The following is a 17,981-nucleotide window of genomic DNA, read 5'->3' on the forward strand; positions in this document are numbered from 1 at the left end:
TTGGGGTTTTTCTTTACTGGTTTGTACTGGTTTGTACTGGGAGGGGGTTTGGGGGTTTTTTGGGATTTTTGGGGAGAATTTTGGGGATTTTGGGGCATCAAGAATCCCAATTTTCAGTCGGAATTGTGGGTGAATTTGGGGGATTTTGGGGCTTTAAAAATCCAAATTTTTAGTGGGAATTTTGGGGTGAATTTGGGGGGTTTTGGGACTTCAAAAATTCCAATTTTTGGGTGAATTTTGGGGATTTTGGGGCTCCTAAAAATTCCAATTTTTAGTGGGAATTTTGGGGTCATTTTTGGGGATTTGGGGCCTCCAAAAATCTCAATTTTAGTGAGAATTTTGGGGGATTTTGGGTGGGAATTTTGGGGTGAATTTGGGTAATTTTGGGGCTTCAAAAATCCCATTTTTCAATCAGAATTTTGGGGTCATTTTTTGGGATTTTGGGGCTCTGAAATCCTGATTTTTGGGGCGAAAATTTGGGTCATTTTTTGGGATTTTGGGGCTCTGAAATCCCGATTTTTAATGGGAATTTTTGGGGTCATTTTTGGGGCATTTTGGGTGAATTTTGGGGGATTTTGGGGCTCTAAAAGTTCCAATTTTTAGTGGGAATTTTGGGGTGAATTTAGGGGATTTTGGGTGGAAGTTTTGGGGTGAATTTAGGGGATTTTGGGACTTTAAAAATTCCAAATTCTGGGTGAATTTTTGGGATTTTTGGGGCTCTAAAAATTGCAATTTTTGGTGGGAATTTTGGGGTTTTTTTGAGGGATTGTAGGTGGGAATTTTGGGGGGAATTTTGGGGATTTGGGGGCTTTAAAAATTCCCACTTTCAGCAGGAAATTTTGGGGTGAATTTTGGGGATTTTTGGGGCTCTAAAAAATCTCAATTTTAGTGGGAAATCTGGGTGGGATTTTTGGGGTGAATTTAAGGGATTTTGGGGATTAAAAAATCTTAGTTTTCAGTCGGGATTTTGGGGTCATTTTTTGGGATTTTGGGGCTCTGAAATCTCGATTTTTAGTGGGAATTTTTGGGGTCATTTTTGGGGCATTTTGGGTGAATTTTTGGGGATTTTGGGGCTCTGAAAATCCCAATTTTTAGTGGGAATTTTGGGTTTTAATGGGGGGATTTTGGGTGGGAATTTTGGGGTGAACTTGGGGGATTTTGGGGCTTCTAAAAATCCCATTTTTCAGTCGGAATTTTGGGGTCATTTTTTGGGATTTGGGGGCTCTGAAATCCTGATTTTTAATGGGAATTTTTGGGGTCATTTTGGGGTCATTTTGGGTGACTTTTGGGGGATTTTGGGGCTCTAAATGTTCCAATTTTTAGTGGGGATTTTGGGGTTTTTTGGAGGGATTTGGGGGCTCTGAAAATCCCAATTTTTGAGGGAAATTTTGGGGTGAATGTTGGGTATTTGGGTGCTTTAAAAATCCAAATTTTTAGTGGGAATTTTTGGAGTAAATTTTTGGGATTTTGGGTGGAAATTTTGGGGTGAATTTTGGGGATTTTGAGGCTTCAAAAATTCGAATTTTTGGGTGAATTTTTGGGATTCTTGGGGCTCTAAAAATCCCAATTTTGGGGGGGAATTTTGGGGTAAATTTGAGGGATTTTGAGGCTTAAAAAATTTCAGTTTTCAGTGGAAATTTTGGGGTCATTTTTTGGGATATTGGGTGGAAATTCTGGGGTGAATTTTTGGGATTTTTGGGGCTCTAAAAATTCCAAATTTGGAGGGGGAATTTTGGGGTGATTTTTGGGATTTTGGGTGGAAATTTTGGGGTGAATTTGGGGGATTTTGAGGCTTCTAAAAATCCCATTTTTCAGTCGGGATTTTCGGGTCATTTTCTGGGATTTTGGGGCTCTGAAATCCCGATTTTTAATGGGAATTTTTGGGGTCGTTTTTGGGGCATTATGGGTGAGTTTTGGGGGATTTTGGGGCTCTAAAAGTTCCAATTTTTAGAGGGGATTTTGGGGTTTTTTGGGGGGATTTGGGGTGGGAATTTTGGGGTGAATTTTTAGGGATTTTGGGGCTCTGAAAATCCCAATTTTTGAGGGAATTTTGGGGTAAATTTTGGGGGATTTAGGGGCTTTAAAAATCCAAATTTTTAGTGGGAATTTTGGAATAAATTTTTGGAATTTTGGGTGGAAATTTTGGGGTGAATTTTGGGGATTTTGGGGCTTTAAAAATTCCAATTTTTGGGTGAATTTTTGGGACTTTTGGGGCTCTAAAAATCCCAATTTTTGGGGGGAATTTTGGGGTAAATTTGAGGGATTTTGAGGCTTAAAAAATTTCAGTTTTCAGTGGAAATTTTGGGGTCATTTTTAGGGATTTTGGGTGGAAATTTTGGGGTGAATTTAGGGGATTTTTGGGCTTTAAAAATCTCAGTTTTGGGGGGGAATTTTGGAGTAAATTTTTGGGATTTTGGGTGGAAATTTTGGGCTGAATTTAGGGGATTTTTGGGCTTTAAAAATCTCAATTTTTGGTGGAGAAATTTTGGAGTAAATTTTTGGGATTTTGGGTGGAAATTTTGGGGTGAATTTAGGGGATTTTGGGGCTTTAAAAATTCCAAATTTTTGGTGACTTTAGGCGATTTGGGGGCTTTAAAAATTCCAATTTTTAGTGGGAATTTTGGGGTTTTTTGAGGGATTTTAGGTGGGAATTTTGGGGTGAATTTGGGGGATTTTGGGGCTTTAAAAATCTTAGTTGTGGGGGGTGAATTTTTGGGATTTTGGGGCTTTAAAAATTCCCACTTTAAGCAGGAAATTTTGGAGTGAATTCTGGGGATTTTTGGGCTCTAAAAATTTCAATTTTAATGGGAATTTTGGGGGATTTTGGGTGGGAATTTTGGGGTGAATTTGGGGGATTTGGGGGCTTAAAAACATCTCAGTTTTCAGTCGGGATTTTGGGGTCATGTTCTGGGATTTTGGGGCTCTGAAATCCCGATTTTTAGTGGGAATCTTTGGGGTCATTTTTGGGGCATTTTGGGTGAATTTTGGGGGATTTTGGGGCTCTAAAAGTTCCTATTTTTAGTGGGAATTTTGGGGTGATTTTTGGCATTTTGGGGGGAAATTTTGGGGTGAATTTTTAGGGATTTTGGGGCTCTAAAAATCCCAATTTTTAGTGGGAATTTTGGGGTGAATTTTTGGGATTTTGGGTGGAAATTTTGGGGTGAATTTAGGGGATTTTGGGGCTTTAAAATTTTGTCCTGGGTTGAAGTATATTCTATCACCATCTTCATGAACTGTTGAAACCAGGTGAGGCAGTGCTCCCTGCCTCCTCCACTCTGGCTTATCTTCTGTTAATGGGCCCATCAGCACCTTTGCTACACAGCTCACAGATAACCCCCTCCTGGACTACCTCCTGTTAATGGGCCCATCAGGCCTTATCACATGACTCACCATCCCATTGTGAGATGCTCCGCCCAGAGGGAGGAACCCAGCATTCCAGCCTGGATATAAGCTGAGACTCTGAACACCAGAGGGGCGCTTACCCACTGGATTCCCAGAGGACCCGAGCTACCAGACCTTTCTACAGGATCACTGCTTCAGGAAGACCACCTCATCTGGACTGCTTCCATCACTCCGCTCAGGTTGTATTCTGACTCTGTCAGTGGTCTTTTGTATTATTGCATCTATTTTAGTTTACTTTCTTTCCTTTTTTTTTTCCTATTAAATTGTATCTCTGACTTGGAGCCTCTCATTTGTTTTGCTTCCAAACCACTACACATGGAGAAGAAAAAGCCCATTTTAGTTATTAATACAGTTGTTCACGTTCCATCACAATCAGAAGACAGCATAATTAACTATTAGCATATTATTTGAGAATCAAAGCTTCCAGCCAGAAAAACTGTCTGTCAAGAGATGTCAGTAAGCAGAGGCAGCCATAGTACGGAGACCACACAGTTCCTCGTGCCCACACGTTCCCAGTGCACGATGCAAGTAATCATCAAAAGCACAACTGAGACAGAATACAGTAATAGAAAGTTAACGACTTACACCATTTGCACCATAAGAATGCAGTAAGAGGAGGGAGCTCAGGCAAATAGAGTTACAAAGTAGGTTGAAAAGCAGCTCGTCTTACTAATCAGAACAGCATTGAGCGGTACGATGTGCAGAATTCAGAGACAACGTAAGAAAAATATTATCTAGCAAATAATATATGCCTGTGGTTAAAGATCGAAATTATGACACCCATTCCTGGTTTTGCCAGCTCTCCTGTGAAATTGTGAGGAGGCTCCACTTCTCCATCATTAAAATGGGGATCACAGGAAATTCTTGTTACTTGGAATGCTAAAGTTTACTTAAACTTTCAAATTCTACGTATAGGATACTGCAGAAGGAGTGTTTTCAGTTTTATTTAAGTCTTGAATTTTAAGCACAGTGGAAATGAATGAAAACACAGTTAAGTTAAACTCTGGTGCTTATTTGTCCCTGGACCTTTTGGATAAAAGTCACTCTGGACTAAAAATCTGAGGAAAACTAGTAACAGCAGGGAAAGTCAATTGCATTCATAAGTAGAAATGAAAGCTATGTAAGGTGAAGAAACTCGTGTGGCATGCGTCAATGGAACTAGTCCTAGTTATTAGTTACTAGTCGCGGCGAACAGGCGCTTTCTCGCTTCCCAGGCTAGGAGACGCACTTTCCGTGCCGCAGAAGCTTCTCTGCTTGTGGAGAGCTCAGAAACGGCACCTAGCGCTGTTCCCAGCCTGCCTGCAGCGTTGAACCGCTGACTGCACTTGGCGCAGAGAACAGGCGCTTTCTCGCTTCCCAGGCTAGGAGACGCACTTTCCGTGCTGCAGAAGCTTCTCTGCTTGTGGAGAGAACCAGTCCACCAGGCCATTGCTATTCCAATTTAAACATTCAGTTCCACTCTCTGCCGTGCTCCAGATACCCCTATATGTTACTCCAGTGTCTTTGTAGCATTTAACTTCAGTATCTGAAAACAAGGTAAGATGTGAAAATCTAAGGAAAGCATACCAATTCTTTTCCCTGACAGTTTCCCCAGTCTCTGCTCTGTTTAAACTTGGCTCTCAAATGTCTTGTCTAGTAAGTCAGTGAAAATGCCCTGTCAGGCAGTCTGTAAGTGTGTATGAAGGTCTTCAGTTACAAAATTTAGAGTTTTATTAAGAGGCACCTAGAACAACCAAGATGTGCTTAAAAGTTCTTTGTAGTATTAGCTTTAGAATAAAAAAAGACAACTTACTAGAGAGCCTAGCCTACAGCAGGAGCTTCTGGGTATCTCATCCTTGTGTACTGCACAGCTAACCCCAATAGCATTGTTCACAGCAGTTGATGCGGTATACTCACCTATTTCACACTGCTTCCCTGAGAAACCTTGGTGGCACTGGCAGATGAAGAGCTGTGGGGAATAATATGCCTGTGAACACTGGCCCCCATTGTAGCATTTATTTCTGGTGCAGGCTGTGGAATAAGCAAAAGCCAGGAAATACTGTTAGATTTCACAGAAGCAAGAAGCTGGAAATGTAGACACACCTTTCATTTTCCTGTCAGTCTCTTTTAGCCTGTTCTGTTTTTCCCTACCCACCTGTTATTGCCATGTGCTTACAGCCTTTTTGTGTAGCGCTTCAATTTTTTTCTCTGTTTCATTCTCTTCACATATTCTGTCAGACTTTCTCAGCTCCATGCCCACTCCCACTTAGTCCCGCCCATGACTGTGTATACTGGTATTTTCTTTTCTATCCTCTTCTATTCCCAGACAAATTTTCTGTGCAGTAACTCTGGCCCTGACAGTGGATGATTAGATGGACAAGCTCTCACCATTTACTTTTTCTTTGTCATACTTACCTCTGACAGGCACAGTGTGGCAGTGACTCCGACCACTGTCACACCCACAGTATTCGATTCTGCTCCCTGAAAGCCTCAGCCAGGTCCCCCTGTATTGGTAAATTTCTGCAGATGAATTATCTGTGCAAATGGCTGTAATCGGAGAAGGGAAATCCTCTTTTAGTTCAGGGAAAAGACCTGGCTGAGCAAAAGGACTCCCTTCTATTTCCAGGAGAAAAGCATCTGTGATGGGAGCATCTTTCTAATGGGTTGCCCTTTTTCCTTCTCCGACCACAACTGTCCCATCTCTCTCGCTGCTGTGCTGCCAAATGTACTGTTCCACTATTGACTCGTCTCTCTTTCTTTCAAGAAGAGCAGAGGGAGGGGAAAACTTTGTTGTGGATGGTATTAACGCGCTGGTATTTTGCCTTCTGAATCTCTCATCCACATAACCATGACCAAAAGCTCTCAGGCTCTGTTTCCTCAGCATGATTTGCTTTCCCCTCCCATGTTCATAATGCTCCAGCTAACATGGTTTTAGTTAGCCTGGCTTACCTCTAGATCTGGCTCCTCGTTTGAAACGCATGTGTAAGCCCTGCAAGCAAAGAAGGTTAATTCTGTGAGTAACTGCTCTCTTAAAAAAGATGAGAGAACAAGTTCCTTCAAAGAGTCAGTCCTTTTCTTAAGGGCATGTAAATCAGGAGCTCTGAGGAATTGTCTGCCCTCTTGTCAGACAATACAGTGAAATGTGCCTCTAGTACCTCAGGATGGGTTCCTAAGAATTGTAAATCATTTTGTTCCACAGATTACCAGGTGATTGCTTGTCATCTGAGTGAGGTGAATTTGGGATATGCTGTACTCACATTGTGTGTGAAGTCATTATGTGTTCTTGGGGCGTTGCAAATGCTAACTGAAGCTTGCCAGCTTTCTGCTATTTGAAGGAGGTTCAAGCAAATAATTTCCAAGGTAGGTACAGTCAACAAGCAGTTACTTTTGCTCACTGACATGCAGTTTCCCCATGAGACTTTGTAGCTTGATTATCTTTAAGAGATATGTCTCTTGCAGCCAGTTAAATGAAATATTTTGGATACAGTTTAATGGAGGAAACCAATTTAGAAAGCTTCTTTGATTAGGCCACAAGAGAAAGAAGATAAGAAGGAGGAAAGGTGGGATAGCAATTTTTTGAGAAAGGGAGTAAACGTTCTGGAATTGTGTAGCATTTACTCAAGCTGTGTGTGGTGTGAGGCTTAAAGTGAGGGGACAAGGGAACCACTGACGTGCAGTTTTAAGTGAGAATAGTGATGAAGATGATGACCATAGAAAACGGAAGGCTGGCTACAATGGAGTTCTTATTAACAGTGAAAGGTGACAGTGAACAGATACACCAGGAATACCCGGAGAAGACTTGTTTACTTGCAAGTCTTGAAATGAAAACGGGCCAGGATAACACATAACACATCCACAATGATAGACTACTTTGTAACATTTTTCTTCCTCTGATTTGTAGTGAGCTAAGCAGATTCTCATTCTGTCTGATGCAGACAGCTGCAGCCAATGGCAAAGAAATGCTGCTGAAAATACAGGAAGATGGCAAGAGAATTATTTGATGAATTAGCCTCTTACCTGGCACTGGGCAGTCATGATTGCTCCTACCAGCACAAGGAGACATGGGAGCTTGCCTTCCATTCGGAGTGTTTTTCACATCAGCTCTAAAGATCAAATTATCTGTAGAGACAAAAAATAGGATGTTGAACAAAGGAAGTTTACAGCGTGAATGCAGTTCAAGGTGTAACTTTAAATGAAAGTTTTAAATGATGAGAATTCTTTTTATACATTTTTTCAACCCATCACTTCTCAGCTGTCTGGTCTAACTGTCCTGGTCTTCCTAGGGAAACTGCCAGGCTGGATCCAGATGTGCTTTTACTTGATAAACTTAGAAACTTGTAAGCTAAAGCACACTCATTTACATCTGGAGGAAACTGAGAGAGTGCTTCCTGGGGAATAATACAGAAGTAAATTCCAAGTACTTTTTCCCTAAATTGTAGGATGCCAACAGTAGTACCATGTGCACTATTAGAGAGATGGGCTTACCTGATGATGCAGTGTAATGGTGATTTAAATGTGTTAATTGAGATTCTGATTACTGACACCTACTTAAGAGATCTCTTGCAGAGGGTCTGCTGAAGGGTCAGTTTGTGTTAACAGTGGTTTAAGAGGATCTGCATTTCTTGTAGACTGCTACTTTGGGTGAGAGTGAAGATTCTCTCTTGTGTAGAGAATGTGTAGGCAAAATGACTTTGCTTGATGATAGGTGAGGAGTTATTTTCAATATTTCTACCGATCCTTCCCAACTAAGCCTTTAGTTTTTACTAGTATCATACGCTTTTGCTAAAAAGGCAGAGTTGTGGCAATGGTCTGGCAGGCTAGCTTTTTTCTGATAGTCTCATTTATTTGTTGCAGCATCTTTCTCTATGTCACTTCTATGCAGTCACAACTATACATTATTCCCTCTAACCTCTTCAGCAGCTTTACACTTCAAAGCCCTGTTCAATCCACCAAGAAGAGTTTCCGCTTTCTCCAAATCGATTTACATAGTCTGACTCGTCTATCAGTACTCTTGGGAGAGAACCTTCATTGATCCCTAGTGGAAGATTGTAAGGTGTCATGTAGGTGTGGTGGACCCTGCCTGCTTTGAACAAGTCCTGCACCACAAGTCCATTTTCTCTCTTCCTTTTAAAATATAATACCTCCTATACAAACCAAGAGCTGGGAGCAAGATAAAGTAGCAGGCACAAGATACAGGCAAGAAGATAGATTTTAATTTCCAGTCTCTAGGATTGCCCTGAAGTTCCAAATACTTGAAATAATATTCAGGCAGCGTTGCCCACACTATCACCTTTTTATCATCTATGTTATATGCAGAAAGCTAACTCAATTATTTGAAAAAACTACTACTTCCAGAAATCATGAGCTCAGACTCTGTTTATATAAAGCCAAAGAAGGCAGCTGGATAACAGCTGGTGAAACTGGAGTATGATAGATGAGTCATAAATTTGGATTCAGGGCTAATATGGAGAAAGACTCTGGGTTTTTAGTAGTTTTGTCATTGGGGCTTTTTTATTTGTCTGTTTGTTTGTTTGTTTGTTTTAAAATTTGTTCAAAGCAAAAGGTATAAATAGTCCAGTTTCTGAAGCAGAACCAGAAGTACAGCAGGATAATTTAGGATGTGATTTCTCATCATTAGGCTGCAAAAAGAAGGGACTTAAGTTGCAAGTCAGACTGAAAAGATTCACAAGAACATCTTCCGAGAACCTTAATTACTCCATGCTTTATCTTTAGGTCACATCTTGACGATAAAATCCTTAAAATTCGGAGCATCTCTCAGTGACTTGTATTGGTCCATGGATTTCACAGTACACTTTTTATATACTTTCAAGTCATTTTTCACCTCTTAGGAAACACTGCATAGTGAGCCTTTTAAAAAAAAAAGTGGTACAAGCGATTCCCAAGTAGACATTAACTTCAATTGCATCTGAGCTAAATCAGCAGCGTTCCCAAAGCCGAAGTGAATGATCTGAACCGCTGTCCAGTCGGTTGGTTTCTGCTGTAACCCTGTGTTATAGTATCCTTACTCCCCGCAGCTGTGGCTCATTATTACAGCTATGCAGGCTTGTGTTCTGAATCCCACAGTGGCAATGTTTTAACTTGCTAATTGTTGGTATCACTGGTGATCTTTGTTGTTATCTGCAGAGAAGGCTTGAAGTTCTTAAAACTGTTAGAAACAAGATTCCGGTAGCTAAGACGCTTTCAAAGAAAGCTTTGTTCAGTGAAACTACTTAGATCTGAGTTGAGCTGCCTGCTTAGAATTTCTTCCTGGGAAGCTCGGTAAAGAACTTACTGAGCTCATGCTAGGTACTGTTACTTAGCTCTAACAACTGGCTTTTTCTGTCTCAGCTTCTGCTCTCAGATACCTTCATGAGAACAGGATCATCCATAGAGACTTGAAGCCAGAGAACATTGTGCTGCAGCAAGGAGAGCAAAGGGTAAGCAGGAAGCAGACGTCTCTACCTGCACAGACAAGTAAACTTACAAGGAACCTGCATGTGCTTCATGCAGTTACATGGTCCCTCTGCAAGAGCACTCAGCCCAGGATAACACCTGTCTCAGGTCACTGTCACATAGTATTCTGTGTGCAGCTGAGGTGAGACGTTGTATTAGACGTCTGTTAACACCTGACATTTTGACTTTCAACTATTAAGGAAAGAAGCAGACTGTCCTGATTGACCAAAGATCGGAAGGAGCTAGAGGCGTAACTGCTAAGTGTGCTACAACACCTTCAAATTCTTTGTGGTTTTAGAAATCTACAGTAGCCTCCCATTTCTGCTTCTATCTCTTCACTGGCACCTTTCCTGCATAGCTTTGAAGAGCCAGACCTTTTCTTTCTGCTGTATGATGTGCTTTTAACAGGACTTCAGTCTGGCATTCTTATTCTCTGTTGTGTGTTTCAGTTAATACACAAAATCATTGACCTTGGTTATGCTAAGGAGTTGGATCAGGGGAGCCTGTGCACATCCTTTGTTGGGACTCTGCAGTACTTGGTAAGAAAGGAATTCAGCTAGAAGAGCAGCTACTGCTTTCTAGTGGGATAGAATTAACTGTTACCAAGCTTTGGGCTGGGATTAGGTACTTGCACGGTATGGGGTGCATTTGTGGTGCTGAAGCTAGCAAAGGTGACTGCTTTTTTGCTGACACTGGGTTTTGCTGAGACTGGGTTTTGTGCTACCTGCATCTGTTATAAATAAGCAGGAGTGCCAGTAACCTATGCTACTCACTCCAGGAGGGTCTTAAAGCCCGTGAGAGGCAGCGTTCAATAATGTCTTTAATTATTTGTACAAATGTTAATGAGATGTTAAGGGACAGAGAAAGCTGAGAGCTTTCTGGCCAAAGCCATCTGGCTTTGTCTCACGCGTGTAAACTGTATCAGGCTCCAGAGCTACTGGAACAGCAGAAGTATAGGGTGACAGTGGATTCCTGGAGCTTTGGCACGCTTGCCTTTGAGTGCATTACAGGCTTCCGACCATTCCTACCCAACTGGCAGCCAGTGCAATGGTGAGTGAACCGTGGCTGGGTGGTAAGTGGGCATGATGTGACTTTCCTGTTTACAGGAAGCAGAAGTGTGGTCCCTTGATTCTGAGGATAATATCCCTATGTTTCTTGCCCTTTTGGAAAGTGACCCCTTTCACAGGGGCTTGACTCACCTGAGCAAGTTCAGCATTCCTGAGACTTGCTCTATGGGATAAGGGCTGACTCCCGCAGGGCAGGTAACAGAAACCAAAGTGGCATCTGTATTATATGTCAAGAGTAGCTTTTAAGAGCCTACTAGCATGCAGGCTGGGAAAGGCGGGCAATTTTTTCACCATTGTACTCGCTCACATTAGGCATGCAAAAGTGCGTCAGAAGAGTGAGCTGGATATTGTTGTTTCAGAAGACTTATCCGGAGAAGTCAAGTTTTCTAGCAGTTTGCCCTGCCCCAACAATCTAAACAGGTGAGTACTAGAAATTGCTGTGCTGAGATAAACTGATTCTTCTGCAAAAGGACCAAGTTTGTGTTGTATGCCTTACTGTGTTAATCTGTGAATACACTGAGTGCGTGACACAGGCAGTACTACTGTCGCTTGTCAGACTTGTGTAGTCTTGGTTTCTGCCTTCTAAACGCTGCGTTTGTGATGGGGAGAGGTGGAGTGCTGGAGGGAGAAGGAGGGAGGCAGTTTTGTCAGTCCTCCCACACAGAACAGGCCGTATCGTTACTGCAAATGCACTTTTACCTTTTCTGATCTCCTGGTTTTTGTTGCTCAGTGTTTTGTCTGGGAGGCTGGAGAAATGGCCGCAACTCATGTTAATGTGGCACCCACGTCAGAGAGGTACAGATCCTACCTATGGACCCAATGGGTGTTTCAAAGCATTGGATGGCATTTTGAACTTGAAGGTAAGCAATATGTCTGTATTAGCCTAAAAAGTTTTCCAGAGAGCAGTTTCCTGAGCCTCTGAATCCTAGACTTCGGAGGAAGAGTGAGGCAGAAACTCATAGAACTGTCTCCTGACCGTTAGTGACAGGTGCTTTCCTCTTGCTTCTTTGAGGACAAATACTCCCTGAGCTTGTTGGGAGTAGTGAAGAGCTTCTGTGCATGCTTGGTTCCATATTCTGAGAGAGGATTCTACAGGTATTTAACTGCCATGTTTAACTGCCATATTTAACTCTCTTCCACTTGATGGAGGACAAGAACTTTGCCATAATGTTAGGAAGTAGTTGTAAAGTGACTTCTTGATTCTGCCAAGTGCTTTGAACAGTTTCTTGGTGGTCATTTTTTCAGTCCCTCAATCTCTGCTCTAAGATGACCAATGTATCTTCAGCCTTTCTCATGCCATGCTACTCTTCTGGTAGTTGCTTCAGGTTTTGAACATGGTTACGGGAACTGTGCACACCTACCCTGTGACAGAGGAAGAGACTCTGCAGAGTGTGAAGGCCAGGATTCAGTCAGATACAGGAATTCCAGAACAGGACCAGGAACTAGTGCAGGAAGCAGGACTTGAATTGTTTTCTCAGAAGTTGGTCACTAAACATACAGCTGATGGCAAGGTGAGTCTCGGTATTTCCTTTCTTGAGTTTGAGTGAATCAGAAGTCACTGCACTCGCTTTGGGATCACAGCACTCCCTGCTGTTGTGGCATGCTTTTGTCATGGTAACCTCACAGACCTAACAGCCACTGTAGCGTAGGCAGCCTGTTGCCTTTGGTGCTCTGTGTTTGGTTGAGGAGGACTCTTCTGTTTGTGGTGTTGCCAAGGCTTGCTCTTCCCAAGAAAACCTGGTTGGGTCTTTTGTCTTCTGCAGGTGAATGATACTGCAGCAACAGACACAGACCTTCTCTTCCTCTTTGATAACAAGAAAATTTCCTGAGGCTCAGGTGGCCTTGCGTCCTCATCCAGAAAGTGTTGGCTGCATCCGTAAGGACTCCTCTGGCATGAATATGAAGGGCGGGCCGGGGTCAGTGTTGAGAGGGGCGTCTGTGTTTTGTGGTCTGTATCGTGCCCAAAGAGTAGAGGGAGCTTTTGCGTATTGGGACTGAAGAAGCGGTAAAATGGACTGTCATTCATTCAGTTTATCAGAATAACTAAAAAAGGGAGGTGTTTGATTATGACATGCTAGGGGAGCTGCACAGGGGTTATCCAGCTCTAGGCTTTGCAGGCAGTAACATGCCCCTCAAAGGAGCAATGTTTTGGTCTGTTTTGTGATAACACAGTATTCCTGCTTCACGCTGATATGTCCATTTCCCTTTCTCCCACCTCCTCTGTTTTCAGTTCAGGATCCAAAGAAGGATCTCCACTTTTTCCAGTTGCAGAAAGTGTGGGGTCAGATCTGGCACACGATGCGGATGCTGAAAGAGGACTGTAATCGGCTTCAGCAGGGGCAGCGAGCAGCCATGTACGGTGGCCGTTTCTCCACAATACTTATCTCTGTCTTTGTGCGCTGGTGGAAGGGAAGACAGAAATGGGACCCTGTTGGAATGGGGAAGCCCGTGATTGGAGCTGTATGCAATTCATGAAATGTGGAGAGTTAGCCCTTTGGCACAACTGCATTTGTCCTCACCGCTGTCTCAAGTATCTGTTTTGGATGTAAATGAAAGCCTGGTGGATTTCTACTTTCAGAGGCTAATAGGACCTTCTTGTCCTTGCAGGATGAATCTGTTGCGTTACAATAGTACCCTCTGGAAGATGAAGAATTCTATGGCCTCCCTTTCTCAGCAGCTGGAAGCAAAGCTGGACTTCTTTAAAACAAGCATCCAAATTGACCTGGAAAAGTATAAAGAGCAGATTGAGTTTGGAATTAGTGAGTATAGCATCTGGAAAACGGGTCTTTTCATGACTCTTATCCTCACAAAAACACCTGCCTCTTTCTCTGTGAACCTGAGAAAGCCAGTCACTCTTCTTTGATTCCTGTAGCTTCTGAGAAGCTGCTGTTTGTCTGGAAAGGGATGGAGCAAGCTGTGGAACTTTGTGGGAGGGTATGTTTCTAAATCTAACTGCTAGTCATAAAGAGGTTTGTTTTTGTTATCTCTCCCCTCCTCCCCCTTTAGCTTCATTGTCCCTGCCTTAAATAGAAACCCCTTGTATCTGCCCTGATGTCAGATTTCACATTGCCTTGGTTTATGTGGCACAATTTTTGTCCATTATTAGTACTACATGAAGCTCGTTCTGTTGTAAGGCTTAGGGGGAAACGGGAGATCTTGGCGAAGCCCCAGAAACGTCTTGGAATTTCCTTGAATTGAAACGACTCGTTTGTCTTTGGCCAAGGCTGCTGTTTGCATCTTGTTGGTTTGTTTAGAATTAAGAATGAGAAAGGAAGAACCAGTGTGAGTGTGTGTGGTAGTGTCTCTAGGTATGAGACTGTTGTGTTGCTTATGTTCTACCCTGCTTTCAGGAAGATGATGTGGAGCAGGTCGTGAAGAGGATGATGGCCCTGCAGACAGACATCATGGACCTGCAGAGAAGCCCGCTAGGTCGTAAACAAGGAGGAACACTGGAGGATTTGTGAGTTGAACTACCTTGAGCTTCAGATGCAGGAGTGTTTCTGGCTAAGCTTACTCGCTAGAGGACAGTGAAAGGGCTGTTTCTTCCACCCAAATTGTGGGGGACTGGGAGCACTTTAACACTAAAGATGTTTTTTGACTCATCTGTCATTGTTCTGAAATGGCAGACAGGTATAGAAAAGATTTGAGTTCTCAAACTATTTGTTCCATGTTTTGGTTCTTTGGAAATCCTTTTCTTTCCTGCTTTTTTCTTCTAGAGAAGAACAAGCCAGAGAGCTGTACTGAAGACTCAGAGAGAAGCCAAGAGGTAAAAGACGCTTTAGCTCGAGGTCAGCTTGCTTTGTGTGTAACTTTGGAGGTGTAGTAACGATCATTGAGAAAACTAGCTGACTTCTAGGCCTGCCCAGACACTAGCAGCACATGGGCTCTCCTGGATTGCCTTTTCTCGAGAGGGAAGTCAGGGAGTCAGTTTCACACTAGGCCAGCCTTCCTTTCTTGGTGCTTTGTGAGCTGTTCTCGAAACTCCTCTGGAGCTCTTCACAGAGCAGGCTGTTGCCACAAGCAACAACCAACCTTTCTGGGTAGAAAGGATGAAAGACACGACTGTTCCTTTGATACAGTCCCAACTCTCCTTTTCAAGTTCTTTAAATTTTGAAGAAGGTGGCTAAAATTCAGTGTAATTCATCCCACTCAAACTTGCATATCCTGAACTTTGGCTGTTTCAGGATTAAAGCAGTAGTGGAAATGAGCCGCTAAGAATCTTCTCACTCTGTCCTATAAACCGACCTTTCAGTGTAATATTGGCTGTCATTCCAGATCAGAGGACAGGCGGTGACAGCCAGGAAATAGTACGACTGCTTCTACAGGCAATCCAGACCTTTGAAAAAGAAGTTTGAGTCATTTATGCTCAGCTCAGGTGAGCTTTGCACATTTTATTCAGAGTTGAGAGAAGGTATTTTCTCTTCCAGCAAGAGAAGGTTTAAAACTCATTGCATATGGCTCTTGAGATCTTGCAGTGTTAACAGAAAATCATTAACTTCAGAACTGTTCTCCTACTGCAGTGGCCCATGTGTGATCTGATTAGTTTTTATTTTTTTAATAGTAAAACTGTAGTTTGCAAACAGAAGGCATTGGAATTGTTCCCCAGAGTGGAGAAAGTGATGAATCTGATGAGTGAAGATGAGGAAACAGTTGTTAGGCTTCAGGAGAAACGACAGAAAGAACTGTGGAACCTACTGAAAATTGCTTGTGTAAGTAAATTAAGAGCTCCCCTTTAACCTGAGAATATGGTTTGTAGCACAGGCTACTGAAACAATAGTAAATTGAGTGTATCCTATGGTTCTTTTCTTTCTTTTGAATCAGTATGAAAGCCAAGTTCCAGGTTGTCTCATATTCCCGGCTGCTGAAAACTAGTGGGAACAATTGCACTCTGAATATTCTGTGTTTTCTTCAGAGTAAAGTGCGTGGTCCTGTTACTGGCAGTCCAGAGAGCGTGAACACATCCCGTCTTGGTAGCTCAGGTCAACTGCTGCTGCAAGTCCCTTCTGGAACATTCAATTTATCAGAATCTGTAAGAAAAAGGTGAGGCAAAGTCTGGAGTTCTTTGGCTGCTAATGCCACCACTACAAAGCTAGGCTTCCTGCTTTGTGCAATAATGGCCCACAGGGTTTCTCATATTTTACACTTTGTGTTCAGCTTGCGTTGTCAGCAGCCTTAGTTTACTTGGTAGTTAAGACTTCCTGGGGCTTTCAGATCTTCCATATGAAAATTGGGTATCATGTATGGCTTCACTTCCCCCAGCCTCAGTAACAAAAGTGGTTTTTTGGTTTTCTTCCTTTAATCTGAGATGGTTGGGCTCACTTGGAAGTACACTGCCAGCAAGAACTGTTGAAGTATTGTCATGTAAGGTCACAGTAGCTGAGCTGTGTCATTGAGACTGCTGCATGCGTAGTTCCGGCTTGCTTAAATGAACTGGGTTACCACTTGGAATGAAAGACCTTGGTTTGTTTCTTTGCCTGTTGCCCCATCCTTAAGTTTATAGGCTACTCAGCTTTTCCTCTAGCAACAGTGGTTCCACCTAATAAGAACCCAGTTCCATCTTGGAATACATTTCCTTTCCCCCATTTAGTAAATCAGGGGCTGCCACCAACTTTTCAAGTTGCAGTATGAATTACAAGCCTATGACCTGACTAACTTCAGTGTTCTGCAGCGTATCTGCCAGAAGTATTTCTTGATGACAGAGGCAGCATCTCTTTAAACTGCCACAGAAATTAATAGTGTAATAATTGCCCCTTTCAGTGAGGAGCTGCTGCTGGAATCTCGGGAACTTTGTAGCCAACTAGAAAATGTGATGCGTGACACAATGAAGGATCAAGAGCAGAGTTTCTTGGTAATGTATTCACTCTTCTGTAAATGGACTAAGGAAGTGCCTGGCTTCGAAGTTCTGAATGTGCAACTTTGCCACCACTAACACAGCTAAATGAAATCTGCATTTTACTCATGGCCAAGGGGGAGAGTAGGAGATGCACAGAGATAGGAAGCACCGGTTCCCTCATAATCTGCCGCCTGACTTACTCTGCTTGCCAAAACTGGGAGCCACATGCTGGGAACTTGCTGCGCTAAACAGTAAAGGATGGGGCAAAGCACTTGGCTGTTGTACAAAACTACTGCAAAACTGCACACAAATTTGGGATGAGCGGGTGTCAGGGATCCTTAATTTAACAATGCAGAATATTGAAGAGAGAGTAAAATACTGGAGAGTGCAAATAGGTTGTTTCCTTGACAGCAGTCACGTGGCTCATCATGAAATTGACCAACTTGTTCCCAGTAAATTTTTTATAACTCTTAGCACACTTTACCTTTATTTTAGAAAAAGCTCAACTGTAGCCTGGTGTTGAATTTCATTTATTCTTTCGGCTCTAGACTGGAGCTGGCTGCAGCTTCAGGTAGAAGAAACAAACAATCCAGAACAAACCCAGATGTAGAATCACTCTGGTTGCCTCTGAAGCCATGCTGCTTTGGGAAGCCAACTGTGAAAAGCTGCTGCCTCTGAGAAGGGAATATCAACTGCCTTCTACTGTCACCAACTGCTTATGTGATACATATGGCTTAGCTTTTAGTATCCACTTCTCAGACACTTTTTCACAAAGATACACTAGGGAATGCCTGTTCTAACTGCTTGGAGAATGTTCTTAATTGTGCCTTAAGACAGCAGATCTCTGTCCTGATACGTCTTCCCTTGGGCATCGCCTGTGGCTGTTTTGCTGCATTTTGGGCTTTCTAATGAACAATGGACAAGGTATACCCAGTCACTGGTAGATGTCACCTTCCTAATGAACTGTGAACTTAATTGCTTAACTTTGCTGATTTGCACTTTTTTTCTTTAAGTGTAATGGTTGTACTTACCTAATACTTGTTTCCTGTATGGGAACAAAATTATCTAAAACATGTAAACTTTTGGTTTGCTCTTGTTGATGCGCTCAATAACACTATAATGGAAAAAGCTGCTTTCACTGTGCAGGTCTCTAAAACATGAGAGGTGTAAGAATGTTAGCCTAGAAACCAAAGAAGGAAATCTTCAGTGTACAGGTATCGTGTAACAAAGCATTTGCAGATTATCTA

The 17,981-nt window shown here is 42.5% G+C and overlaps 1 pseudogene; it reads left to right on the plus strand.

Annotated features, from left to right (window-relative positions):
• The window catches only part of LOC136304163 (inhibitor of nuclear factor kappa-B kinase subunit beta-like), a 237,338-nt pseudogene extending 219,450 nt beyond the window's left edge, over positions 1-17,888 (plus strand).
• The last annotated feature ends 93 nt before the right edge of the window (positions 17,889-17,981 follow it).

This window comes from Chamaea fasciata, unplaced genomic scaffold, assembly GCF_029207755.1.
Source record: "Chamaea fasciata isolate MVZ Bird 193981 ecotype frontalis unplaced genomic scaffold, bChaFas1.0.hap1 SCAF_55, whole genome shotgun sequence".
Taxonomy (NCBI): Eukaryota; Metazoa; Chordata; class Aves; order Passeriformes; family Sylviidae; genus Chamaea; species Chamaea fasciata.